The sequence below is a fragment of the Leuresthes tenuis genome, unplaced genomic scaffold (genome assembly GCF_036924035.1).
Source record: "Leuresthes tenuis unplaced genomic scaffold, fLeuTen1.0.hap1 SCAF_21, whole genome shotgun sequence".
Taxonomy (NCBI): Eukaryota; Metazoa; Chordata; class Actinopteri; order Atheriniformes; family Atherinopsidae; genus Leuresthes; species Leuresthes tenuis.
In genome coordinates, this window is record NW_027325375.1 from 12,139,330 (window position 1) to 12,165,897 (window position 26,568).

A 26,568-nucleotide genomic window follows, 5' to 3' on the forward strand; every position below is an offset into this window, starting at 1 on the left:
GTAAGTCACAACACCCGTGAAAACCAAAACGGCTTTCTTTTCTCTCTTTTCTCTACACTCTGCAGCACACACACCAAATCAGAAAGGCTTTTTTCTCTCTTTTCTACAATATGGACTGTGGGGACACAAAACCGCTCTCTCTTTTTTTTTTTGATTGTGTGCCAGGGCGTTGTCTCACGTATTAGATTATGCTTACGATACGAATGGGTTTATCAGTCACATCAGAATCCATACATACTGATCCTCCCGTAATAAAATGGTCGGATCTTATCAAACACACTTTGTTTCTTGTGACCATCAAGTCAGCGAAACAGCGTATACACGTCAAGACACTGAATCAAGTTTGCCACAAGAACTCATAAGTTTGGCAGTATTGCTCTGCCGTCAGCAATCATACACCCATTTTATTTTCGTGAGACATGTGCAGGCACCTGTTCATCTACTGTTCTATCACTATGAATTAGTTTATCCATTATCAATAAGGATACTTCTACAACTACTATCAAAGTATGTCCAGACTTCTTATGTTGTCAGTTGCTATATATGAATAAGTGGGTAGCTACTGACAAGCATTAAGCATGTCACACAGCCCAAACATATAACATTTCAGGACACACCACACAGTTAACAACCACAGTGAAGTGTCAAAGCCCAAACATGTAACATTCAACAGGACACTTACACAACACATTCAAATCAAAAAGTCAGACAATATACAAGAACATATACCCCAGCCGGCATTGCTCCCTGCCTATTTTCCTACAGCTCACTATGTGTGCGCACACCTTTATTCACAAACTCTTCAACTTATACTCTTTTACCAAAGCTGCTACAGCTCGATTGGCCGAATACCCTTAGATCCTATTTCGGTGAATTTGACATCTGCCTTACATGTAACAGATTAGCGGTTTAGCAGTTTTAATTTAGTTTGAATGAAGGAATTCATTTTATAGCAAAATCCGAAATCGTGAAGAACTCATGAAAGTAAGCTTATTCTCGGATTCCTGAAACTTTAGATTTGCTCTTTCTTTTACTGCAAAGTACAACATTGTTTTTTTTTTTGTTTAAATCTTTCTAGACATGGTAAATATGAAGGACAAAGCAGTTTTAACATAGTTTGAGTGAAGGAATTCATTTTATAGATAAAATCCCAAGAGTCTGCTGAGAAAAGAGAGTGAATGCGAAGTAGACTTTAACACGGCTCTGGGAGTGAGCCGAGTGTGGGCTAACCGGGAGAATTGCTTGAAAGAAACGCGACACCGAATGAGAGGTCAGAACAAAGCCTCAATACGGTGTTCCCGTGGTGTTTTTGTTGCTGCCTTGTCGATTGCACAGGGGCAAGCGTTTCAACCAAGCAACGCTCACCATGGGGAAGGTGGCTATGGCAACTAGCCTGATGCCCTGCTCCCGCAGTGACGGATAATCGTACTCTGGTTTCTCTTCATAACATACAAGTCTTTCGCCTTTTACTAAAGACTTTCGTGGAGAGCAGCACTAATGAGTTGTTTCTATTTTTGGCAGGCTTTACCTTTGCGGGTGAAGGCCTTTCTGTCTGTGCAAAAGAAATCTTGTTACTGTGCAAAGTGACTTCTCTGAGTAGAGTCGCCTTACTTGTTGCGATTGTGCCGATGTTCGAAGCTGGAGTGCAAAGTTGTTGCTTGAATGGTGCTTGCTGGAGCATGCGGGAGTGCAAAGTTATACCATTTAAAAGGGCTGAAGAGTGCTCAGTGCAGCGGGTGGGCGGAGGTGCAACGTGACACTCTGGCCACCTATGGCCATAAAAAGAACACTGCTACAAGTGCGCATTGTGCCAGCAAGGGCCCTCGGACCTGAAACAGTGGACAGTTATCGCTTCTCGGCCTTTTGGCTAAGATCAAGTGTAGTATCTGTTCTTATCAGTTTAATATGTCCTCTATACGAGGACTACATATTAAATGGATTTTTAAGAATAGGAGTTGAAAAAGAAGCTTGCTCCGTTCACTCCAAGCATCGACCCAGTACTGCAGTGCCGCTGGGAACGGTGCGCTCTTCTCTGCTCTTGTGAAAAAGCAAACAGCGGTGCAGGATGGAAGTTTCAGGGAGCCCAAGATTAAACTTTCTTTTAATCTGCTGAGAAAAGAGAGTGAATGCGAAGTAGACTTTAACACAGCTCTGGGAGCGAGCCGAGTGTGGGCTAACCGGGAGAATTGCTTTAAAGAAACGCAACACCGAATGAGTGGTCAGAACAAAGCCTCAATACGGTGTTCCCGTGGTGTTTGTGGCTGCCTTGTCTTTTGCACAGAGTAAAAGACAAGGCAGCCATCGAATAGGGCCCGATTGTTCCTACTTGGTCAGCCGAGGAGCAAGGGGGGGGAGCAAGCGTCTCAACCAAGCAAATCTCACCAAGTAGGAGCAATCGGGCCCTATTCGATGGCTGCAACACCTGAAAGAGATATTGATGCGAGACCCGATCAAAAGCTTTTTCAAAGTCTAAATTTAAGATGACAAGCCGGGTGTTTCTGTCTCTAGCGTAATCAATGATGTCTCGAATCAGTACGAGGCTGTCGATGAGTTGTCTCTCTGAGATGGCACAAGCCTGGTCTGGGTGAATTATCTCCTCTAAAACAGAGGACATCCGTGTCGTTAAAACCTTGCTAAAAAGTTTACAGTCAAAGTTTAAAAGTGTGATGGGCCTCCAATTCTTTACGTCAGTCTTATCATTTTTATCAGAAGTGAAGAAATAAATGAATGCCTATCAACAAATGTGGGATCTAAACTCTAGTGCTTCCTCTAAAATAATTTCCTTTCTCAATTTAGAAATGTGTGTGTGTAAGTCACAACACCCGTGACACCAAAACGGCTTTCTTTTCTCTACACTCTGCACTATGAGCACACACACCAAATCAGAAAGGGTTTTTTCTCTCTTTTCTACATTATGGACTGTGGGGACACAAAACCGCTCTCTCTTTTTTTTTTATCGTGTGCCAGGGCGTTGTCTGACGTATTAGATTGTGCTTAAGATACGAATGGGTTTATCAGTCACATCAGAATCCATACATACTGATCCTCCCGTAATAAAATGGTCGGATCTTATCAAACACACTTTGTTTCTTGTGACAATCAAGTCAGCGAAACAGCGTATACACGTCAAGACACTGAATCAAGTTTGCCACAAGAACTCATAAGTTTGGCAGTATTGCTCTGCCGTCAGCAATCATACATCCATTTTATTTTCGTGAGACATGTGCAGGCACCTGTTCATCTACTGTTCTATCACTATGAATTAGTTTATCTATTATCAATAAGGATACTTCTACAACTACTCTATCAAAGTATGTCCGGACTTCTTACGTTGTCAGTTGCTATATATGAATAAGTGGGTAGCTACTGACAAGCATTAAGCATGTCACACAGCCCAAACATATAACATTTCAGGACACACCACACAGTTAACAACCACAGTGAAGTGTCAAAGCCCAAACATGTAACATTCAACAGGACACTTACACAACACATTCAAATCAAAAAGTCAGACAATATACAAGAACATATACCCCAGCCGGCATTGCTCCCTGCCTATTTTCCTACAGCTCACTATGTGTGCGCACACCTTTATTCACAAACTCTTCAACTTATACTCTTTTACCAAAGCTGCTACAGCTCGATTGGCCGAATACCCTTAGATCCTATTTCGGTGAATTTGACATCTGCCTTACATGTAACAGATTAGCGGTTTAGCAGTGTTAATTTAGTTTGAATGAAGGAATTCATTTTATAGCAAAATCCGAAATCGTGAAGAACTCATGAAAGTAAGCTTATTCTCGGATTCCTGAAACTTTCGATTTGCTCTTTCTTTTCCTGCAAAGTACAACATTGTTTTTTTTTTTGTTTAAATCTTTCTAGACATGGTAAATATGAAGGACAAAGCAGTTTTAACATAGTTTGATTGAAGGAATTCATTTTATAGATAAAATCCCAAGAGTCTGCTGAGAAAAGAGAGTGAATGCGAAGTAGACTTTAACACGGCTCTGGGAGCGAGCCGAGTGTGGGCTAACCGGGAGAATTGCTTGAAAGAAACGCGACACCGAATGAGAGGTCAGAACAAAGCCTCAATACGGTGTTCCCGTGGTGTTTTTGTTGCTGCCTTGTCGATTGCACAGGGGCAAGCGTTTCAACCAAGCAACGCTCACCATGGGGAAGGTGGCTATGGCAACTAGCCTGATGCCCTGCTCCCGCAGTGACGGATAATCGTACTCTGGTTTCTCTTCATAACATACAAGTCTTTCGCCTTTTACTAAAGACTTTCGTGGAGAGCAGCACTAATGAGTTGTTTCTATTTTTGGCAGGCTTTACCTTTGCGGGTGAAGCCCTTTCTGTCTGTGCAAAAGAAATCTTGTTACTGTGCAAAGTGACTTCTCTGAGTAGAGTCGCCTTACTTGTTGCGATTGTGCCGATGTTCGAAGCTGGAGTGCAAAGTTGTTGCTTGAATGGTGCTTGCTGGAGCATGCGGGAGTGCAAAGTTATACCATTTAAAAGGGCTGAAGAGTGCTCAGTGCAGCGGGTGGGCGGAGGTGCAACGTGACACTCTGGCCACCTATGGCCATAAAAAGTACACTGCTACAAGTGGGCATTGTGCCAGCAAGGGCCCTCGGACCTGAAACAGTGGACAGTTATCGCTTCTCGGCCTTTTGGCTAAGATCAAGTGTAGTATCTGTTCTTATCAGTTTAATATGTCCTCTATACGAGGACTACATATTAAATGGATTTTTAAGAATAGGAGTTGAAAAAGAAGCTTGCTCCGTTCACTCCAAGCATCGACCCAGTACTGCAGTGCCGCTGGGAACGGTGCGCTCTTCTCTGCTCTTGTGAAAAAGCAAACAGCGGTGCAGGATGGAAGTTTCAGGGAGCCCAAGATGAAACTTTCTTTTAATCTGCTGAGAAAAGAGAGTGAATGCGAAGTAGACTTTAACACAGCTCTGGGAGCGAGCCGAGTGTGGGCTAACCGGGAGAATTGCTTGAAAGAAACGCGACACCGAATGAGTGGTCAGAACAAAGCCTCAATACGGTGTTCCCGTGGTGTTTGTGGCTGCCTTGTCTTTTGCACAGAGTAAAAGACAAGGCAGCCATCGAATAGGGCCCGATTGTTCCTACTTGGTCAGCCGAGGAGCAAGGGGGGGGAGCAAGCGTCTCAACCAAGCAAATCTCACCAAGTAGGAACAATCGGGCCCTATTCGATGGCTGCAACACCTGAAAGAGATATTGATGCGAGACCCGATCAAAACCTTTTTCAAAGTCTAAATTTAAGATGACAAGCCGGGTGTTTCTGTCTCTAGCGTAATCAATGATGTCTCGAATCAGTACGAGGCTGTCGATGAGTTGTCTCTCTGAGATGGCCCAAGCCTGGTCTGGGTGAATTATCTCCTCTAAAACAGAGGACATCCGTGTCGTTAAAACCTTGCTAAAAAGTTTACAGTCAAAGTTTAAAAGTGTGATGGGCCTCCAATTCTTTACGTCAGTCTTATCATTTTTATCAGAAGTGAAGAAATAAATGAATGCCTATCAACAAATGTGGGATCTAAACTCTAGTGCTTCCTCTAAAATAATTTCCTTTCTCAATTTAGAAATGTGTGTGTGTAAGGCACAACACCCGTGACACCAAAACGGCTTTCTTTTCTCTACACTCTGCACTATGAGCACACACACCAAATCAGAAAGGGTTTTTTCTCTCTTTTCTACATTATGGACTGTGGGGACACAAAACCGCTCTCTTTTTTTTTTTTATCGTGTGCCAGGGCGTTGTCTGACGTATTAGATTGTGCTTAAGATACGAATGGGTTTATCAGTCACATCAGAATCCATACATACTGATCCTCCCGTAATAAAATGGTCGGATCTTATCAAACACACTTTGTTTCTTGTGACAATCAAGTCAGCGAAACAGCGTATACACGTCAAGACACTGAATCAAGTTTGCCACAAGAACTCATAAGTTTGGCAGCAATCATACATCCATTTTATTTTCGTGAGACATGTGCAGGCACCTGTTCATCTACTGTTCTATCACTATGAATTAGTTTATCTATTATCAATAAGGATACTTCTACAACTACTCTATCAAAGTATGTCCGGACTTCTTACGTTGTCAGTTGCTATATATGAATAAGTGGGTAGCTACTGACAAGCATTAAGCATGTCACACAGCCCAAACATATAACATTTCAGGACACACCACACAGTTAACAACCACAGTGAAGCGTGTCAAAGCCCAAACATGTAACATTCAACAGGACACTTACACAACACATTCAAATCAAACAGTCAGACAACATACAAGAACATATACCCCAGCCGGCATTGCTCCCTGCCTATTTTCCTACAGCTCACTATGTGTGCGCACACCTTTATTCACAAACTCTTCAACTTATACTCTTTTACTGAAGCTGCTACAGCTCGATTGGCCGAATACCGAATAATCCTAATTCGGTGAATTTGACATCTGCCTTACATGTAACAGATTAGCGGTTTAGCAGTTTTAATTTAGTTTGAGTGAAGGAATTCATTTTATAGCAAAATCCGAAATCGTGAAGAACTCATGAAAGTAAGCTTATTCTCGGATTCCTGAAACTTTAGATTTGCTATTTCTTTTACTGCAAAGTACAACGTAGGTTTTTTTGTTTAAATCTTTCAAGACATGGTAAATATGAAGGACAAAGCAGTTTTAACATAGTTTGAGTGAAGGAATTCATTTTATTGATAAAATCCCAAGAGTCTGCTGAGAAAAGAGAGTGAATGCGAAGTAGACTTTAACACGGCTCTGGGAGCGAGCCGAGTGCGGGCTAACCGGGAGAATTGCTTGAAAGAAACGCCATACCAAATGAGCGGTCAGAACAAAGCCTCAATACGGTGTTCCCGTTGTGTTTTTGTTGCTGCCGCTGTTTTCTTTTTCACAAGAGCGCACCTGTTGAGGGGGGGCCTGGGGGGGCCTGGGTGATGGTGGGTCTCAGGCCCGGGCTGCTGCGACTGGTGTGACCGGGTGGTTTGTTTGTTTGTTTTTTGTTGTTGTTTGTTTGTTTTTTGTAGAGGTCCTCCGGAGTGGGGTTGGGTTGAGTGGGGTGGGGCGGGATGGGTACCTTCTGGGGGTACAGTAGCTCCCAGAATATGGTCGCTGCAGGCCCCTGGCCTGGTGGACATCAGGCCCTCCTGTCCTGTGTTGGCTCCCTGGTAGCGGGGATGCCTATTGCAGCCAGTCCCTGGCTGCCCCCAGTGTATATCCCCATACCCCTCTCCCTTCTGGCTCCTGTACACAGCACACACTCACACATGAAGGGTTTTTGGGGCGTGTGTGTTCGGTGGGGTGTAGTGGACTCTGCAGTAGTTGCACTCTGCAGTTCCCACCCCTGTTTTAATTACACCTTAGACATTACTACTTATCAAAAACACTCACACACACACATTAGGTCTTGGGGGGTGGTTACACTGAGTGGCATCTGGTGGGCGGGGCTCTTTGGGTATGTAGGCTGCCCAGAGGGCCACGCTCCCAGTTCTACAAGTTTGGCTGCCCCTCAATTTTAATTGCTCACTATTAGAAAATATTGAAGAGCCAGAAGGGTGAGGGGAGGGGTCTTCTTCGCACACCCCTGCTTCCTGGTTGCTGCTCGGGGCGGGAGGGGCCAGGAGGATTAATTAATTGTTCTGCTGGTTTGGGGTCTGTGGTGGCTGGGGGGCTGCTGGCCCCCTGGTGTGCCCGCTGCACTACACCCCAGCGGAGTCGAGGGAGGGAGGACGTGTGGATGTATGGGACATGAAAGTGTGTGTGGTAATGATTGGGCCTGGATCTTGGACTTGCTGTCGCCTGGCCTGCCTGTGCTTCTCCCGATGGGGGGGGCGGCGTGGCCTCTCTCCGCTGCTCGCGACTTCACCCACCTGTGGGCACGTCTTGACTCCCAGGGCACTTGGCCAGGGGTGCTGGGGCAGGCACTGACCCACTGTGTGGCTGTCTGGGGCGCTTGGCCCTCCTGGGTATTGGGTGGGGCCTCTGCCGGGGGGTTTGGGGGCGCTCGGGCTCCTGGGGCCCGGATCCAGTGCACGGCCCATGTCTGGGCGGCTGGGGCCTGGCGACGTCGGTGGGCTGTTGCCCCTGGCTCCCGGAGGGCCTCTGCCCTATGCTTATGGGGGCTCTTTCCGGGGGCTTCCTCTGCAGTCTTCTGGGTGGATGCGTGGTTGCCCCTGCGGTGGGCTTCCTGGGTTCTGTGCTCTGTGGGGGAACCGTTTCTTAACTGCTTTTTTACAAACTTTGGTCGGACGTTCACACCTTCTTGCAGCCGAACACCTACACTTCCGGTTTTGATAGTGTATATTCGGGCATACGAACCTTTTCTTACCCGCTTTTTACAAACCAGGGTCGGACTTTCACACCTTTTAGTAGCCGAACAACTCCGCTCCCGCTATTGATTGTGTACAGTCGGGTATTTTAACCTTTTCTTACCCGCTTTTTACCAACTATGGTCGGACATTCACACCGTCTTACAGCGGAACACCTCCTCTCCCGCTTATGATCATGTACGGTTTGATATTCGAAAATTTACTTTCTTGTTTTAAAGCAATTATTGATGGACATTCAAACCTTCTTTTTGATGGTGTATAGTCGGGCTTTCGAGCCTTTTCTTCCCGGTTTTTACAAACCATGGTCGGACTTTCACACCTTCTTGTAGCCGAACAACTCCACTCCTGCTATTGATTGTGTACAGTCGGGTATTTTAACCTTTTCTTACCCGCTTTTTACCAACTATGGTCGGACATTCACACCGTCTTACAGCGGAACACCTCTGCTCCCGCTTTTGATGGTGTATAGTCGGGCATTCGAACCTTTTCTTACCCGCTTTTTACAAACTATGGTGGGACATTCAAACCTTCTTGTATCCGAAAACCTCCGCTCTCTCTTTTGATCATACATTAACGGACATTCGCACCTTTTCTTACCCGCTTTTTACAAACCATGGTCGGACTTTCACACCTTCTTGTAGCCGAACACATCCGCTCCCGCTATTGATTGTGTACAGTCGGGTATTTTAACCTTTTCTTACCCGCCTTTTACCAACTATGGTCGGACATTCACACCTTCGTACAGCGGAACACCTCCGCTCCCTCTTTTGATGGTGTATGTTCGGGTATTCAAACCTTTTCTTACCCGCTTTTTCCAAACTATGGTCGGCTATTCACAGCTTCCTCTCCACCATACTTGTATGGTTGGATATTCACACCCACTTGCATCCGAAGACCTCTGCCCCAAATTTTTTTGATATTTAGTCGGACATTCGCACCTTACCCGCTTTTGGCAAACTATGGCCTTCTTGCAGCCAAACATCTCTGATCTCGCATTTGATGATGTAAGGTTTGGCATTCAGACCTTGCTTCACCTGCTTTTCACCAAATATAGTCGGACATTCACACCTTCTTGCAGCCGAACACTTCCGCTCCACCTTTTAGTGTTCTATCACACCTTTTTTTCACCGCATTTTATACATTATGGTCGGAAATTTTCAACCACTCTCATCCGAAGACCTCTCCTCCCGCTTTCTTTAATATATTTGAACTTTAGTCGGACATTCAAACCTTCTTGCAGCTGAACCACCTCCGCTCCCTGTTTTGATCATATATGGTCTGGCAATACTACCTTTTCTTACCCGTTTGTGAGTAATTATGGCTGGACATTCACACCTACTCACAGCCGAACAACTCCGCTCCCGCATTTGATGATGTATAGTCGGGCATTCTCACCCTTTCTCATCAGCTTTTTGCAAATTATGATCTGACATTCACACCTACTTGCAGTCGAAAAGCTCTGCTCCCGCTTTTGATTATGTTTGGTTGGATATTCGAACCTTTTCTTAACTGCTTTTTACATATTTTGGTTGGACGTTCACACCTTCTTGTAGCCGAACACTTCCACTCCTGCTTTTGATGATGTATGGTTGGGCATTCACACCTTTTTTTTGCCCATTTTTCAGGAATTATGGGTGGACATTCACACCTTGCAGCTGAACACCTCCTATCCCACTTATGATCATGAGCGGTTTGATTTTCGAAAAGTTTCTTTCATGTTTTCTAGCAATTATTGATGGACATTTAGACCTTCTTGCAGCTGAACACCACCTCTCCCGATTTTGATTATGTATGGACCGGCATTTTTACCTTTTCTAACACATTTCTAAATTGAGAAAGGAAATTATTTTAGAGGAAGCACTAGAGTTTAGATCCCACATTTGTTGATAGGCATTCATTTATTTCTTCACTTCTGATAAAAATGATAAGACTGACGTAAAGAATTGGAGGCCCATCACACTTTTAAACTTTGACTGTAAACTTTTTAGCAAGGTTTTAACGACACGGATGTCCTCTGTTTTAGAGGAGGTAATTCACCCAGACCAGGCTTGTGCCATCTCAGAGAGACAACTCACCGACAGCCTCGTACTGATTCGAGACATCATTGATTACGCTAGAGACAGAAACACCCGGCTTGTCATCTTAAATTTAGACTTTGAAAAAGCTTTTGATCGGGTCTCGCATCAATATCTCTTTCAGGTGTTGCAGCCATCGAATAGGGCCCGATTGTTCCTACTTGGTGAGATTTGCTTGGTTGAGACGGTTGCTCCCCCCCCTTGCTCCTCGGCTGACCAAGTAGGAACAATCGGGCCCTATTCGATGGCTGCCTTGTCTTTTACTCTGTGCAAAAGACAAGGCAGCCACAAACACCACGGGAACACCGTATTGAGGCTTTGTTCTGACCACTCATTCGGTGTTGCGTTTCTTTAAAGCAATTCTCCCGGTTAGCCCACACTCGGCTCGCTCCCAGAGCTGTGTTAAAGTCTACTTCGCATTCACTCTCTTTTCTCAGCAGATTAAAAGAAAGTTTCATCTTGGGCTCCCTGAAACTTCCATCCTGCACCGCTGTTTGCTTTTTCACAAGAGCAGAGAAGAGCGCACCGTTCCCAGCGGCACTGCAGTACTGGGTCGATGCTTGGAGTGAACGGAGCAAGCTTCTTTTTCAACTCCTATTCTTAAAAATCCATTTAATATGTAGTCCTCGTATAGAGGACATATTAAACTGATAAGAACAGATACTACACTTGATCTTAGCCAAAAGGCCGAGAAGCGATAACTGTCCACTGTTTCAGGTCCGAGGGCCCTTGCTGGCACAATGCGCACTTGTAGCAGTGTTCTTTTTATGGCCATAGGTGGCCAGAGTGTCACGTTGCACCTCCGCCCACCCGCTGCACTGAGCACTCTTCAGCCCTTTTAAATGGTATAACTTTGCACTCCCGCATGCTCCAGCAAGCACCATTCAAGCAACAACTTTGCACTCCAGCTTCGAACATCGGCACAATCGCAACAAGTAAGGCGACTCTACTCAGAGAAGTCACTCTGCACAGTAACAAGATTTCTTTTGCACAGACAGAAAGGGCTTCACCCGCAAAGGTAAAGCCTGCCAAAAATAGAAACAACTCATTAGTGCTGCTCTCCACGAAAGTCTTTAGTAAAAGGCGAAAGACTTGTATGTTATGAAGAGAAACCAGAGTACGATTATCCATCACTGCGGGAGCAGGGCATCAGGCTAGTTGCCATAGCCACCTTCCCCATGGTGAGCGTTGCTTGGTTGAAACGCTTGCCCCTGTGCAATCGACAAGGCAGCAACAAAAACACCACGGGAACACCGTATTGAGGCTTTGTTCTGACCGCTCATTTGGTGTCGCGTTTCTTTCAAGCAATTCTCCCGGTTAGCCCACACTCGGCTCGCTCCCAGAGCCGTGTTAAAGTCTACTTCGCATTCACTCTCTTTTCTCAGCAGACTCTTGGGATTTTATCTATAAAATGAATTCCTTCACTCAAACTATGTTAAAACTGCTTTGTCCTTCATATTTACCATGTCTAGAAATATTTAAACAAAAAAAAACAACGTTGTACTTTGCAGTAAAAGAAATAGCAAATCTAAAGTTTCAGGAATCCGAGAATAAGCTTACTTTCATGAGTTCTTCACGATTTCGGATTTTGCTATAAAATGAATTCCTTCACTCAAACTAAATTAAAACTGCTAAACCGCTAATCTGTTACATGTAAGGCAGACTTCAAATTCACCGAAATAGGATCTAAGGGTATTCGGCCAATCGAGCTGTAGCAGCTTCGGTAAAAGAGTATAAGTTGAAGAGTTTGTGAATAAAGGTGTGCGCACACATAGTGAGCTGTAGGAAAATAGGCAGGGAGCAATGCCGGCTGGGGTATATGTTCTTGTATGTTGTCTGACTGTTTGATTTGAATGTGTTGTGTAAGTGTCCTGTTGAATGTTACATGTTTGGGCTTTGACACTTCACTGTGGTTGTTAACTGTGTGGTGTGTCCTGAAATGTTATATGTTTGGGCTGTGTGACATGCTTAATGCTTGTCAGTAGCTACCCACTTATTCATATATAGCAACTGACAACATAAGAAGTCTGGACATACTTTGATAGTAGTTGTAGAAGTATCCTTATTGATAATAGATAAACTAATTCATAGTGATAGAACAGTAGATGAACAGGTGCCTGCACATGTCTCACGAAAATAAAATGGGTGTATGATTGCTGACGGCAGAGCAATACTGCCAAACTTATGAGTTCTTGTGGCAAACTTGATTCAGTGTCTTGACGTGTATACGCTGTTTCGCTGACTTGATTGTCACAAGAAACAAAGTGTGTTTGATAAGATCCGACCATTTTATTACGGGAGGATCAGTATGTATGGATTCTGATGTGACTGATAAACCCATTCGTATCGTAAGCATAATCTAATACGTGAGACAACGCCCTGGCACACAATCAAAAAAAAAAAGAGAGAGCGGTTTTGTGTCCCCACAGTCCATAATGTAGAAAAGAGAGAAAAAAGCCTTTCTGATTTGGTGTGTGTGCTCACAGTGCAGAGTGTAGAGAAAAGAGAGAAAAGAAAGCCGTTTTGGTGTCACGGGTGTTGTGACTTACACACACACATTTCTGAATTGAGAAAGGAAATTATTTTAGAGGAAGCACTAGAGTTTAGATCCCACATTTGTTGATAGGCATTCATTTATTTCTTCACTTCTGATGAAGTTTCAACAATAAACAACAAACTTTGTATTATGAGAAAGAACCAGACTCATTCTTCAGGAATCCGAAAATAAGCTCTATTTTATGAGTTATGCACGAATTCGGATTCTCCTATAAAACGAATTCCTTAACTCTAACCAAGTTAAGACTGCTTTGTCCTTCATATTTATTCATGTCTAATCAAGTTTCAACGATAAATAACGTTGTACTTTGTAGAATGAGAAAGAACTTCTTCAGCAATAAGCATCTCTCGACATATGACGAAATACAGATTTTGCTATAAAATTAATTCCTTCTATCAGCCTGACTTAAAACTGTTTGTCCTCCTTATTTATCCACTTCAAATCAAGTTTCAACAATTAAAAAAATGTTGTAGTTTGAGAAAAAACAACTTAATCTTAAGCAATCAGTAGGGTAAGAAAGGGTAAGAAAAGGTGCAAATGCCAACCATACATACCTAAAAGGTGGAGCGGAAGTATTCGGCTGCAAGTAGGTGCGAATGCCTGACAATGTATGATCAAAAGAGGGAGCGGAGGTTTTCGGCTGCAAGGTCTGAATGTCCAACCATAATTTGTAAAAACCGGGGAAGAAAAGGCTCGAAAGCCCGACTATACACCATCAAAAGCGGGAGCGGAGGTGTTCGGCTGCAAGTAGGTGTGAATGTTCGACCATAATTTGTAAAAAGCGGGTAAGAAAAGGTTCGAATGCCCGACTATATATTAACCAAAGCAGGAGGAGAGGTCTTCGGATAAGAGTGGGTGAGAATTTACAACCATAATCTATAAAATGCGGTGAAAAAAAAGGTGTGAATACCCCATAGAACACTAAAAGGTAGAGCGGAAGTGTTCGGCTGCAAGAAGGTGTGAATGTCTGACCATAGTTTGTAAAAAGCGGGTAAGAAAAGGTTCGAATGCCCGAACATACACCATCAAAGGAGGGAGCGGAGGTGTTCCGCTGTAAGAAGGTGTGAATGTCCGACCATAGTTGGCAAAAAGCAGGTAAGAAAAGGTTAAAATACCCGATTGTACACAATCAATAGCGGGAGCAGAGTTGTTCCGCTACTAAAAGGTGTGAAAGTCCGACCATGGTTTGTAAAAAGCGGGTAAGAAAAGGTGCGAATGCCCGACAATGTATGATCAAAAAAGGGAGCGGAGGTTTTCGGCTGAAACAAGGTCTGAATGTCCATCCATATTTTGTAAAAATCTGGGAAGAAAAGGCTCGAAAGCCCGACTATACACCATCAACAGCTGGAGCGGAGGTGTTCAGCTGCAAGAAGGTCTGAATGTCCATCAATAATTGCTAGAAAACATGGAAGAGAATTTTCGAATATCAAACCGCACATGATCATAAGCGGGAGAGGAGGTGTTCAAATGCAAGAAGGTGTGAATGTCCACCCATAATTACTGCAAAATGGGTAAGAAAAGGTACGAATGCCCAACCATACATGATCCTCACAGGGAGCGGAGGTGTTTGGCTGCGACAAGGTGTGTATGTCCACCCATAATTAATGAAAAGCGGGCAACAAGTAGGTTTGAATACCCATCATCAAAAGCAGGAGTGGATGTGTTCGGCTACAAGAAGGTTTGAATGTCTGACCATAGTTTGTAAAAAGCGGGTAAGAAAAGGTTCGAATGCCCGAACATACACCATCAAAGGAGGGAGTGGAGGTGTTCCGCTGTAAGAAGGTGTGAATGTCCAACCATAATTGGCAAAAAGCAGGTAAGAAAAGGTTAAAATACCCTATTGTACACAATCAATAGCGGGAGCAGAGTTGTTCCGCTATTAAAAGGTGTGAAAGTCCGACCATGAATTGTAAAAAGCGGGTAAGAAAAGGTGCGAATGCCCGACAATGTATGATCAAAAGAGGGAGCGGAGGTTTTCGGCTGAAAGAAGGTCTGAATGTCCATCCATAATTTGTAAAAATCGGGGAAGAAAAGGCTCGAAAGCCCGACTATACACCATCAACAGCTGGAGCGGAGGTGTTCAGCTGCAAGAAGGTCTGAATGTCCATCAATAATTGCTAGAAAACATGGAAGAGAATTTTCGAATATCAAACCGCACATGATCATAAGCGGGAGAGGAGGTGTTAAAATGCAAAAAGGTGTGAATGTCCACCCATAATTACTGCAAAATGTGTAAGAAAAGGTACGAATGCCCAACCATACATCATCAAAAGCAGGAGTGGATGTGTTCGGCTACAAGAAGGTTTTAATGTCCGACCATAGTTTGTAAAAAGCGGGTAAGAAAAGGTTCGAATGCCCGAACATACACCATCAAAAGAGGGAGCGGAGGTGTTCCACTGTAAGAAGGTGTGAATGTCTGACCATAGTTGGTAAAAAGCGGGTAAGAAAAGGTGAAAATACCCGACTGTACACAATCAATAGCGGGAGCGGAGTTGTTCGGCTACTAAAAGGTGTGAAAGTCCGACCCTGGTTTGTAAAAAGCGGGTAAGAGAAGGTGCGAATGCCCGACAATGTATGATCAAAAGAGGGAGCGGAGGTTTTCGGCTGCAAGAAGGTCTGAATGTCCAACAATAATTTTGTAAAATCCGGGGAAGAAAAGGCTCGAAAGCCCGACTATACATCATCAAAAGCGGGAGCGGAGGTGTTCAGCTGCAAGAAGGTCTGAATGTCCATCAATAATTGCTAGAAAACATGAAAGAAAATTTTCGAATATCAAACCACACATCATCATAAGCGGGAGAGGAGGTGTTCAGCTGCAAGAAGGTGTGAATGTCCGACCATAGTTTGTAAAAAATGGGTAAGAAAAGGTGCGAATGCTCAACCATAAATCATCAAAAGCAGGAGTGGATGTGTTCGGCTAAAAGAAGGTTTGAATGTCCGACCATAGTTCGTAAAATGCGGGTAAGAAAAGGTTCGAATGCCCGAACATACACCATCAAAAGAGGGAGCGGAGTTGTTCGGCTACAAGAAGGTGTGAAAGTCCGACCATGGTTTGTAAAAAGCGGGTAAGAAAAGGTTCGTATGCCCGAATATATACCATCAAAAGCGGAAGCGGAGGTGTTCGGCTACAAGAAGGTGTGAACGTCCGACCAAAGTTTGTAAAAAGCAGTGAAGAAAAGTTTCGAATATCCAACCAAACATAATCAAAAGCGGGAGCAGAGCTGTTCGACTGCAAGTAGGTGTGAATGTCAGATCATAATTTGCAAAAAGCTGATGAGAAAGGGTGAGAATGCCCGACTATACACCATCAAATCCGCATTTGATCGGAAGCGGAAGTGTTCGGCTGTGAGTAGGTGTGAATATCAAACCATAATTGCTGAAAAATGTGTTAGAAAAGACTAGAATCCTGGACCATACATCATCAAAGGTGGGAAAAGTGGTGTTCGGCTGCAAGTAGGTGTGAATGTCCAGCCATAATTACTCACAAACAGGTAAGAAAAGGTAGTATTGCCAGACCATACATTATCAAAACAGGGAGCGGAGGTGGTTCAGCTGCAAGGTGTGAATGTCTGACTAAAGTTTATAAAAAGCGGGTAAGACAAGGTGCGAATGCCTGACAATGTATGATCAAATGAGGGAGCGGAGGTTTTCGGCTGCAAGGTCTGAATGTACAACCATAATTTGTAAACACCGGGGAAGAAAAGGCTCGAAAGCCCGACTACACACCATCAAAAGCGGGAGCGGAGGTGTTCGGCTGCAAGTAGGTGTGAATGTTCGACCATAATTTGTAAAAAGCGGGTAAGAAAAGGTTTGAATGCCCGACTATATATTAACAAAAGCAGGAAGAGAGGTCTTCGGATAAGAGTGGGTGAGAATTTCCAACCATAATCAATAAAATAAGGTGAAAAAAAAGGTGTGAATACCCCATAGAACACTAAAAGGTGGAGCAGAAGTGTTCGGCTGCAAGAAGGTGTGACTGTTCGACTATATTTGGTGAAAAGCAGGTGAAGCAAGGTCTGAATGCCCAACCTTACATCATCAAAAACGAGATCAGAGGTGTATGGCTGAAAGAAGGCCATAGTTTGCCAAAAGCGGGTAAGCTGCGAATGACCGACTAAATATCAACAAAAGTGGGGGCGGAGGTCTTCGGATGCAAGTGGGTGTGAATATCCCTCCATACAAGTATGGTGGAGAGGAAGCTGTGAATGGCCGACCATAGTAAAAAGCGGGTGAGAAAAGGTGCGAATGTCCAATCATACATGATCAAAACAGGAAGCGGAGGTGTTTGGCTGCGACAAGGTGTGTATGTCCACCCATAATTAATGAAAAGCGGGCAACAAGTAGGTTTGAATACCCATCATCAAAAGCAGGAGTGGATGTGTTCGGCTACAAGAAGGTTTGAATGTCTGACCATAGTTTGTAAAAAGCGGGTAAGAAAAGGTTCGAGTGCCCGAACATACACCATCAAAAGAGGGAGCGGAGGTGTTCCGCTGTAAGAAGGTGTGAATGTCCAACAATAGTTGGTAAAAAGCGGGTAAGAAAAGGTTAAAATACCCGACTGTACACAATCAATAGCGGGAGCGGAGTTGTTCGGCTACAAGAAGGTGTGAAAGTCCGACCATGGTTTGTAAAAAGCGGGTAAGAAAAGGTGCGAATGCCCGACAATGTATGATCAAAAGAGGGAGTGGAGGTTTTCGGCTGCAAGGTCTGAATGTCCAACCATAATTTGTAAAAACCGGGGAAGAAAAGGCTCGAAAGCCCGACTATACACCATCAAAAGTGGGAGCGGAGGTGTTCAGCTTCAAGACGGTCTGAATGTCCATCAATAATTGCTAGAAAACATGAAAGAAAATTTTCGAATATCAAACTGCACATGATCAGAAGCGGGAGAGGAGGTGTTCAGCTGCAAGAAGGTGTGAATGTCTACCCATAATTACTGAAAAATGGGTAAGAAAAGGTGCGAATGCCTAACCATACATCATCAAAAGAGGGAGCGGAGGTGTTCCGCTGTAAGACGGTGTGAATGTCCGACCATAGATGGTAAAAAGCGGGTAAGAAAAGGTTAAATTACCCGACTGTACACAATCAAAAGAGGGAGCGGAGTTTTTCAGCTAAGAGAAGGTGTGAAAGTCCGACCTTGGTTTGTAAAAAGCGGGTAAGAAAAGGTTCGTATGCCCGAATATACACCATCAAAAGCGGAAGCGGAGGTGTTCGGCTGCAAGATATTGTGAACGTCCGACCAAAGTTTGTAAAAAGCAGTTAAGAAAAGGTTCGAATATCTAACCAAACATAAGAATGAGTCTTTTCCGCTGTAGAATGCCCGACTACACACCATCAAATGCGGGAGCGGAGGTGTTCGGCTCTGAGTAGGTGTGAATGTCCGACCATAATTGCTGAAGAATGTGTTAGAAAAGGTAAGAATGCTGGACCATACATCATCAAAAGCGGTAGAGGTGGTGTTCGGCTGCAAAAAGGTGTGACTGTTCGACTAAAGTTTGTAAAAAGTGGGTAAGACAAGGTGCGAATGCCTGACAATGTATGATCAAAAGCGGGAGCGGAGGTGTTCAGCTGCAAGGTCTACATGTCCATCAATAATTGCTAGAAAACATGAAAGAAACTTTTCGAAAATCAAACCGCACATGATCATAAGTGGGATAGGAGGTGTTCAGCTGCGAGGTGTGAATGTCCACCCATAATTCCTGAAAAATGGGCAAAAAAAAGGTGTGAATGCCCAACCATACATCATCAAAAGCAGGAGTGGAAGTGTTCGGCTACAAGAAGGTGTGAACGTCCAACCAAAATATGTAAAAAGAAGTGAAGAAAAGGTTCGAATATCCAACCAAACATAATCAAAAGCGGGAGCAGAGCTGTTCGACTGCAAGTAGGTGTGAATGTCAGATCATAATTTGCAAAAAGCTGATGAGAAAGGGTGAGAATGCCCGACTATACATCATCAAATGCGGGAGCGGAGTTGTTCGGCTGTGAGTAGGTGTGAATCTCCGACCATAATTTCTGAAAAATGTGTTAGAAAAGGTAAAAATGCCGGTCCATACATCATCAAAAGCGAGAGAGGTTGTGTTCGACTGCAAGTAGGTGTGAATGTCCAGCCATAATTACTCACAAACGGGTAAGAAAAGGTAGTAGCCAGACCATATATGATCAAAACAGGGAGCGGAGGTGGTTCAGCTTCAAGAAGGTTTGAATGTCAAACTAAAGTTCAAATATATTAACAAAAGCGGGAGGAGAGGTCTTCGGATGAGAGTGGTTGAAAATTTCCAACCATAATGTATAAAATGCGGTGAAAAAAAAAGGTGTGATAGAACACTAAAAGGTGGAGCGGAAGTGTTCGGCTGCAAGAAGGTGTGAATGTCCGACTATATTTGGTGAAAAGCAGGTGAAGCAAGGTCTGAATGCCAAACCTTACATCATCAAAAGCAAGATCAGAGTTGTTTGGCTGCAAGAAGGCCATAGAAGCCAAGAAGGTTTGAATGTCTGACCATAGTTTGTAAAAAGCGGGTAAGAAAAGGTTCGAGTGCCCGAACATACACCATCAAAAGAGGGAGCGGAGGTGTTCCGCTGTAAGAAGGTGTGAATGTCCAACAATAGTTGGTAAAAAGCGGGTAAGAAAAGGTTAAAATACCCGACTGTACACAATCAATAGCGGGAGCGGAGTTGTTCGGCTACAAGAAGGTGTGAAAGTCCGACCATGGTTTGTAAAAAGCGGGTAAGAAAAGGTGCGAATGCCCGACAATGTATGATCAAAAGAGGGAGTGGAGGTTTTCGGCTGCAAGAAGGTCTGAATGTCCAACCATAATTTGTAAAAACCGGGGAAGAAAAGGCTCGAAAGCCCGACTATACACCATCAAAAGTGGGAGCGGAGATGTTCAGCTTCAAGACGGTCTGAATGTCCATCAATTATTGCTAGAAAACATGAAAGAAAATTTTCGAATATCAAACTGCACATGATCATAAGCGGGAGAGGAGGTGTTCAGCTGCAAGAAGGTGTGAATGTCTACCCATAATTACTGAAAAATGGGTAAGAAAAGGTGCGAATGCCTAACCATACATCATCAAAAGAGGGAGCGGAGGTGTTCCGCTGTAAGACGGTGTGAATGTCCGACCATAGATGGTAAAAAGCGGGTAAGAAAAGGTTAAATTACCCGACTGTACACAATCAAAAGAGGGAGCGGAGTTTTTCAGCTAAGAGAAGGTGTGAAAGTCCGACCTCGGTTTGTAAAAAGCGGGTAAGAAAAGGTTCGTATGCCCGAATATACACCATCAAAAGCGGAAACGGAGGTGTTCGGCTGCAAGATATTGTGAACGTCCGACCAAAGTTTGTAAAAAGCAGTGAAAAGCGAGAAAAAGCATTTCGTGAGTTCTGCATGATTTGGGATTTTGCTTATAAAATGCATTACTTCACTCAAACTATGTTAAAACTGATTTGTCCTTCATATTTACCATGTCTAGAAATATTTAAACAAAAAAACAACGTTGTACTTTGCAGTAAAAGAAAGAGCAAATCTAAAGTTTCAGGAATCCGAGTATAAGCCTGCTTTCATGAGTTCTGCACGATTTCGGATTTTGCTATAAAATGAATTGCTTTGCTCAAACCAAGTTAAAACTGCTTTGTCCTTCCATATTCATCAATGTCTAGATCGACTTCTACAAAGAAAAACATTGGACTTTGCAGTAGAAGAAGTTGAAATCCATCTACACATTGATAAATATGAAGGACAAAGCAGTTCCCACTTGCCCATAAGAAAATAAGCTTATTCTCGGATTCCTGATCCTTCAGTGTTGCTCTTTCTTCTACTGCAAAATACAATGTTGTTCTTTGTTGAAGTCGATCTAGACATTGATAAATATGAAGGAAAAGGCAGTTTTAACTTGGTTTGAGTGAATGAATTCATTTTATACATAAAATCCGAAATCGTGCAGAACTCATGAAAATAAGCTTATTCTCGGATTCCTAAAACATTTGATTGGCTCTTTCTTTTACTGCAAAGTACAACGTTGTTTTTTTGTTTAAATCTATCGAGACATTGATAAATATGAAGGTAAAAGCCGTTTTAACATAGTTTGAGTGAAGGAATTGATTTTATAGATAAAATCCCAAATCATGCAGAACTCCTCAAAAGGGGCGTATGGCTTAATCACAAGTGTGGTTCTTTCTCATTCAGGGTAGTATGAGGAAGTTTATGCTTGAAATATATGTAGAAATGGGTACATATGAAGGACAAAGCAGTGTTAACTTAGTTTGAGTGAAGGAATTCATTTTATACATAAAATCCCAAATCATGCAGAACGTATGAAAAGAAGCTTATTCTCGGATTCCTGATCCTTCAGTTTTGGTCTTTCTTCTACTGCAAAATACAATGTTGTTCTTTGTTGAAGTCGATCTAGACATTGATAAATATGAAGGAAAAAGCAGTTTTAACTTGGTTTGAGTGAATGAATTCATTTTATACATAAAATCCGAAATCGGGCAGAACTCATGAAAATAAGCTTATTCTCGGATTCCTAAAACTTTTGATTTGCTCTTTCTTTTATTGCAAAGTACAACGTTGTTTTTTTGTTTAAATCTATCGAGACATTGATAAATATGAAGGTAAAAGCCGTTTTAACATAGTTTGAGTGAAGGAATTAATTTTATAGATAAAATCCCAAATCATGCAGAACTCCTCAAAAGGGAGGTATGGCTTAATCACAAGTGTGGCTCTTTCTCATTCAGGGTAATATGAGGAAGTTTATGCTTGAAATATATGTAGAAATGGGTACATATGAAGGACAAAGCAGTGTTAACTTAGTTTGCGTGAAGAAATTCATTTTATACATAAAATCCAAAATCGTGCAGAACTCATGAAAATAAGCTTATTCTCGGATTCCTAAAACTTTTGATTTGCACTTTCTTTTACTGCAAAGTACAACGTTGTTTTTTGTTGAAATCTATCTAGACATTGAAAAATACCAGCCGAAACTCTGCTGCCGCTTTTGATAATCTATGGTTGGGCATTCTTACCTTTTCTTACCCGCTTTTTACAAATTATGATCTTACATTCACACCTACTTGCAGTCGAACACCTTCTCATCCACTTATGATCATGTGCGGTTGGGCTTTCGCAACTTTTTTTACCCATTTTTCAGTAATTATGGGTGGACATTCAGACCTTCTTGCAGCCGAAAACCTCCGCTCCTTTTTTGATCATACATTGTCGGGCATTCACACCTTGTCTTACCCGCTTTTTACAAACTTTAGTCGGACATTCAAACCTTCTTGCAGCTGAACCACCTCCGCTCCCTGTTTTGATCATATATGGTCTGGCAATAGTACCTTTTCTTACCCGTTTGTGAGTAATTATGGCTGGACATTCACACCTTCTTGCAGCCGAACACAACCTCTCCCGCTTTTGATGATATATGGTCCGGCATTCTTACCTTTTCTAACACATTTTTCAGCAATTATGGTCGGACATTCACACCTACTCACAGACGAACACCTCCGCTCCCACATTTGACAGTGTATAGTCGGGCATTCTCACCCTTTCTCATCAGCTTTTTGCAAATTATGATCTGATATTCACACCTACTTGCAGTCGAACAGCTCTGCTCCCGCTTTTGATTATGTTTGGTTGGATATTCGAACATTTTCTTAATGCTTTTTACAAACTTTGGTTGGACGTTCACACCGTCTTGCAGCCGAACACCTCCGCTTCCGCTTTTGATGGTGTATAGTTGGGCATTCGCACCTTTTCTTACCCATTTTTCAGTAATTATTGGTCGGACATTCAGACCTTCTTGCACCTGAACACCTCTGCTCCCGCTTTTGATGGTGTATAGACGGACTTTCGAGCCTTTTCTTCCCCGATTTTTACTATTTGTGGTTGGACATTCAGACCTTGCAGCCGAAAACCTCCGCTCCCTCTTTTGATCATACTTTGTCGGGCATTCGCCCCTTGTCTTACACGGTTTTTACAAACTTTAGTCAGACATTCACACCTTGCAGCTGAACCACCTCCATTCCCTGTTTTGATCATGTGTGGTCTGGAAATACTACCTTTTCTTCCCCCGTTTGTGAGTAATTATGGCTGGACATTCACACCTACTTGCAGCCGAAAAACCACCTCTCCCGCTTTTGATGATGTATTGTCCGGCATTCTGGTCTTTTCTATCACATTTTTCAGCAATTATGATCTGACATTCACACCTACTTGCAGTCGAACAACTCTGCTCCCGCTTTTGATTATGTTCGGTTGGATATTCAAACCTTTTCTTAACTGCTTTTTACAAACTATGGTCGGACGTTCACACGTTCTTGCAGCCGAACACCCCCGCTTCCGCTTTTGATGGTATATATTCGGGTATTCGAACATTGGTTGGGCATTCACACCTTTTTTTTACCCATTTTTCAGGTATTATGGGTGGACATTCACACCTTCTTGCAGCTGAACACCTCCTCTCCCACTTATGATCATGTGTGGTTTGATTTTCGAAAATTTTCTTTCATGTTTTCTAGCAATTATTGATGGACATTTAGACCTTCTTGCAGCTGAACAACACCTCTCCCGATTTTGATTATGTATGGACCGGCATTTTTACCTTTTCTAACACATTTTTCAGCAATTATGGTTGGAGATTCACACCGAAATTCACAGCCGAATAACTCCGCTACCGCATTTGATGGTGTATAGTCGGGCATTCTCACCCTTTCTCATCAGCTTTTTGCAAATTATGATCTGACATTCACACCTAGTTCCAGTCGAACAGCTCTGCTCCCGCTTTTGATTATGTTTGGTTAGATATTCGAACCTTTTCTTAACTGGTTTTTACAAACTTTGGTCGGACGTTCACAATATCTTGCAGCCGAACACCTTCGCTTCCGCTTTTGATGGTGTATATTCGGGCATACGAACCTTTTCTTACCCGCTTTTTACAAACCAAGGTCGGACTTTCACACCTTCTCTTAGCTGAACAACTCCGCTCCCTCTTTTGATTGTGTACAGTCGGGTAATTTAACCTTTTCTTACCCGCTTTTTACCATCTATGGTCGGACATTCACACCGTCTTACAGTGGAACACCTCCGCTCCCTCTTTTGATGATGTATGGTTAGGCATTCGAACCTTTTCTTACCCATTTTTCAGTAATTATGGGTAGACATTCACACCTTCTTGCAGCTGAACACCTCCTCTCCTGCTTATGATCATGTGCAGTTTGATATTCGAAAATTTTCTTTCATGTTTTCTAGCAATTATTGATGGACATTCAGACCGTCTTGCAGCTGAACACCTCCGCTCCCACTTTTGATGGTGTATAGTCGGGCTTTCGAGCCTTTTCTTCCCCGGTTTTTACAAATTATGGTTGGACATTCAGACCTTCTTGCAGCCGAAAACCTCCACTCCCTCTTTTGATCATACATTGTCGGGCATTCGCACCTTTTCTTACCCGCTTTTTACAAACCATGGTCGGACTTTCACACCTTTTAGTAGCCGAACAACTCCGCTCCCGCTATTGATTGTGTACAGTCGGGTATTTTAACCTTTTCTTACCCGCTTTTTACCAACTATGGTTGGACATTCACACCTTCTTACAGCAGAACACCTCCGCTCCCTGTTTTGATTATGTATGGTTTGACATTCACACCTTCTCTCACCCGCCTTTTACTATGGTCGGCCATTCACAGCTTCCTCTCCACCATACTTGTATGGTGGGATATTCACACCCACTTGCATCCGAAGACCTCCGCCCCCACTTTTGTTGATATTTAGTCGGTCATTCGCACCTTACCCGCTTTTGGCAAACTATGGCCTTCTTGCAGCCAAACACCTCTGATCTCGCTTTTGATGATGTAAGGTTGGGCATTCAGACCTTGCTTCACCTGCTTTTCACCAAATATAGTCGGACATTCACACCTTCTTGCAGCCGAACACTTCCGCTCCACCTTTTAGTGTTCTATCACACCTTTTTTTCACCGCATTTTATACATTATGGTTGGAAATTTTCAACCACTCTCATCCGAAGACCTCTCCTCCCGCTTTTGTTAATATATTTGAACTTTAGTCAGACATTCAAACCTTCTTGCAGCTGAACCACCTCCGCTCCCTGTTTTGATCATATATGGTCTGGCAATACTACCTTTTCTTACCCGTTTGTGAGTAATTATGGCTGGACATTCACACCTACTTGCAGCCGAACACAACCTCTCTCGCTTTTGATGATGTATGGACCGGCATTCTTACCTTTTCTAACACATTTTTCAGCAATTATGGTCGGAGATTCACACCTACTCACAGCCGAACAACTCCGCTCCCGCATTTGATGGTGTATAGTCGGGCATTCTCACCCTTTCTCATCAGCTTTTTGCAAATTATGATCTGACATTCACACCTACTTGCAGTCGAACAGCTCTGCTCCCGCTTTTTATTATGTATGGTTGGATATTCGAACCTTTTCTTAACTGCTTTTTACATATTTTGGTTGGACGTTCACACCTTCTTGAAGCTGAACACCTCCTCTCCCACTTATGATCATGTGTGGTTTGATTTTCGAAAATTTTCTGTCATGTTTTCTAGCAATTATTGATGGACATTTAGACCTTCTTGCAGCTGAACACCACCTCTCCCGATTTTGATGATGTATGGACCGGCATTTTTACCTTTTCTAACACATTTTTCAGCAATTATGGTTGGAGATTCACACCTACTCCCAGCCGAACAACTCCGCTACCGCATTTGATGGTGTATAGTCGGGCATTCTCACCCTTTCTCATCAGCTTTTTGCAAATTATGATCTGACATTCACACCTACTTCCAGTCGAACAGCTCTGCTCCCGCTTTTGATTATGTTTGGTTAGATATTCGAACCTTTTCTTAACTGCTTTTTACAAACTTTGGTCGGACGTTCACAATATCTTGCAGCCGAACACCTCCGCTTCCGCTTTCGATGGTGTATATTCGGGCATACGAACCTTTGCTTACCCGCTTTTTACAAACCAAGGTCGGACTTTCACACCTTCTCTTAGCTGAACAACTCCGCTCCCTCTTTTGATTGTGTACAGTCGGGTAATTTAACCTTTTCTTACCCGCTTTTTACCATCTATGGTCGGACATTCACACCGTCTTACAGCGGAACACCTCCGCTCCCTCTTTTGATGATGTATGGTTAGGCATTCGCACCTTTTCTTACCCATTTTTCAGTAATTATGGGTAGACATTCACACCTTCTTGCAGCTGAACACCTCCTCTCCCGCTTATGATCATGTGCAGTTTGATATTCGAAAATTTTCTTTCATGTTTTCTAGCAATTATTGATGGACATTCAGACCGTCTTGCAGCTGAACACCTCCGCTCCCACTTTTGATGGTGTATAGTCGGGCTTTTGAGCCTTTTCTTCCCCGGTTTTTACAAATTATGGTTGGACATTCAGACCTTCTTGCAGCCGAAAACCTCCACTCCCTCTTTTGATCATACATTGTCGGGCATTCGCACCTTTTCTTACCCGCTTTTTACAAACCATGGTCGGACTTTCACACCTTTTAGTAGCCGAACAACTCCGCTCCCGCTATTGATTGTGTACAGTCG

General features: G+C 43.2%; 6 non-coding genes across 6 annotated transcripts; 4 read left to right on the plus strand and 2 right to left on the minus strand.

The window, feature by feature from the left end:
* Positions 1-1,425: 1,425 nt before the first annotated feature.
* On the plus strand, positions 1,426-1,539 carry LOC140280661 (U5 spliceosomal RNA). The gene has a single exon (XR_011909597.1). It is a non-coding gene; the product is annotated as a U5 spliceosomal RNA (small nuclear RNA).
* Positions 1,540-1,847: 308 nt separating this feature from the next.
* LOC140280448 (U2 spliceosomal RNA) lies at positions 1,848-2,031 on the plus strand. Its single transcript, XR_011909415.1, has one exon. It is a non-coding gene; the product is annotated as a U2 spliceosomal RNA (small nuclear RNA).
* Positions 2,032-4,229: 2,198 nt separating this feature from the next.
* LOC140280662 (U5 spliceosomal RNA) lies at positions 4,230-4,343 on the plus strand. The gene has a single exon (XR_011909598.1). It is a non-coding gene; the product is annotated as a U5 spliceosomal RNA (small nuclear RNA).
* Positions 4,344-4,651: 308 nt separating this feature from the next.
* On the plus strand, positions 4,652-4,835 carry LOC140280449 (U2 spliceosomal RNA). Its single transcript, XR_011909416.1, has one exon. It is a non-coding gene; the product is annotated as a U2 spliceosomal RNA (small nuclear RNA).
* Positions 4,836-10,951: 6,116 nt separating this feature from the next.
* Positions 10,952-11,135, minus strand: LOC140280450 (U2 spliceosomal RNA). The gene has a single exon (XR_011909417.1). It is a non-coding gene; the product is annotated as a U2 spliceosomal RNA (small nuclear RNA).
* A 308-nt stretch (positions 11,136-11,443) lies between these two features.
* On the minus strand, positions 11,444-11,557 carry LOC140280663 (U5 spliceosomal RNA). Its single transcript, XR_011909599.1, has one exon. It is a non-coding gene; the product is annotated as a U5 spliceosomal RNA (small nuclear RNA).
* Positions 11,558-26,568: the final 15,011 nt, after the last annotated feature.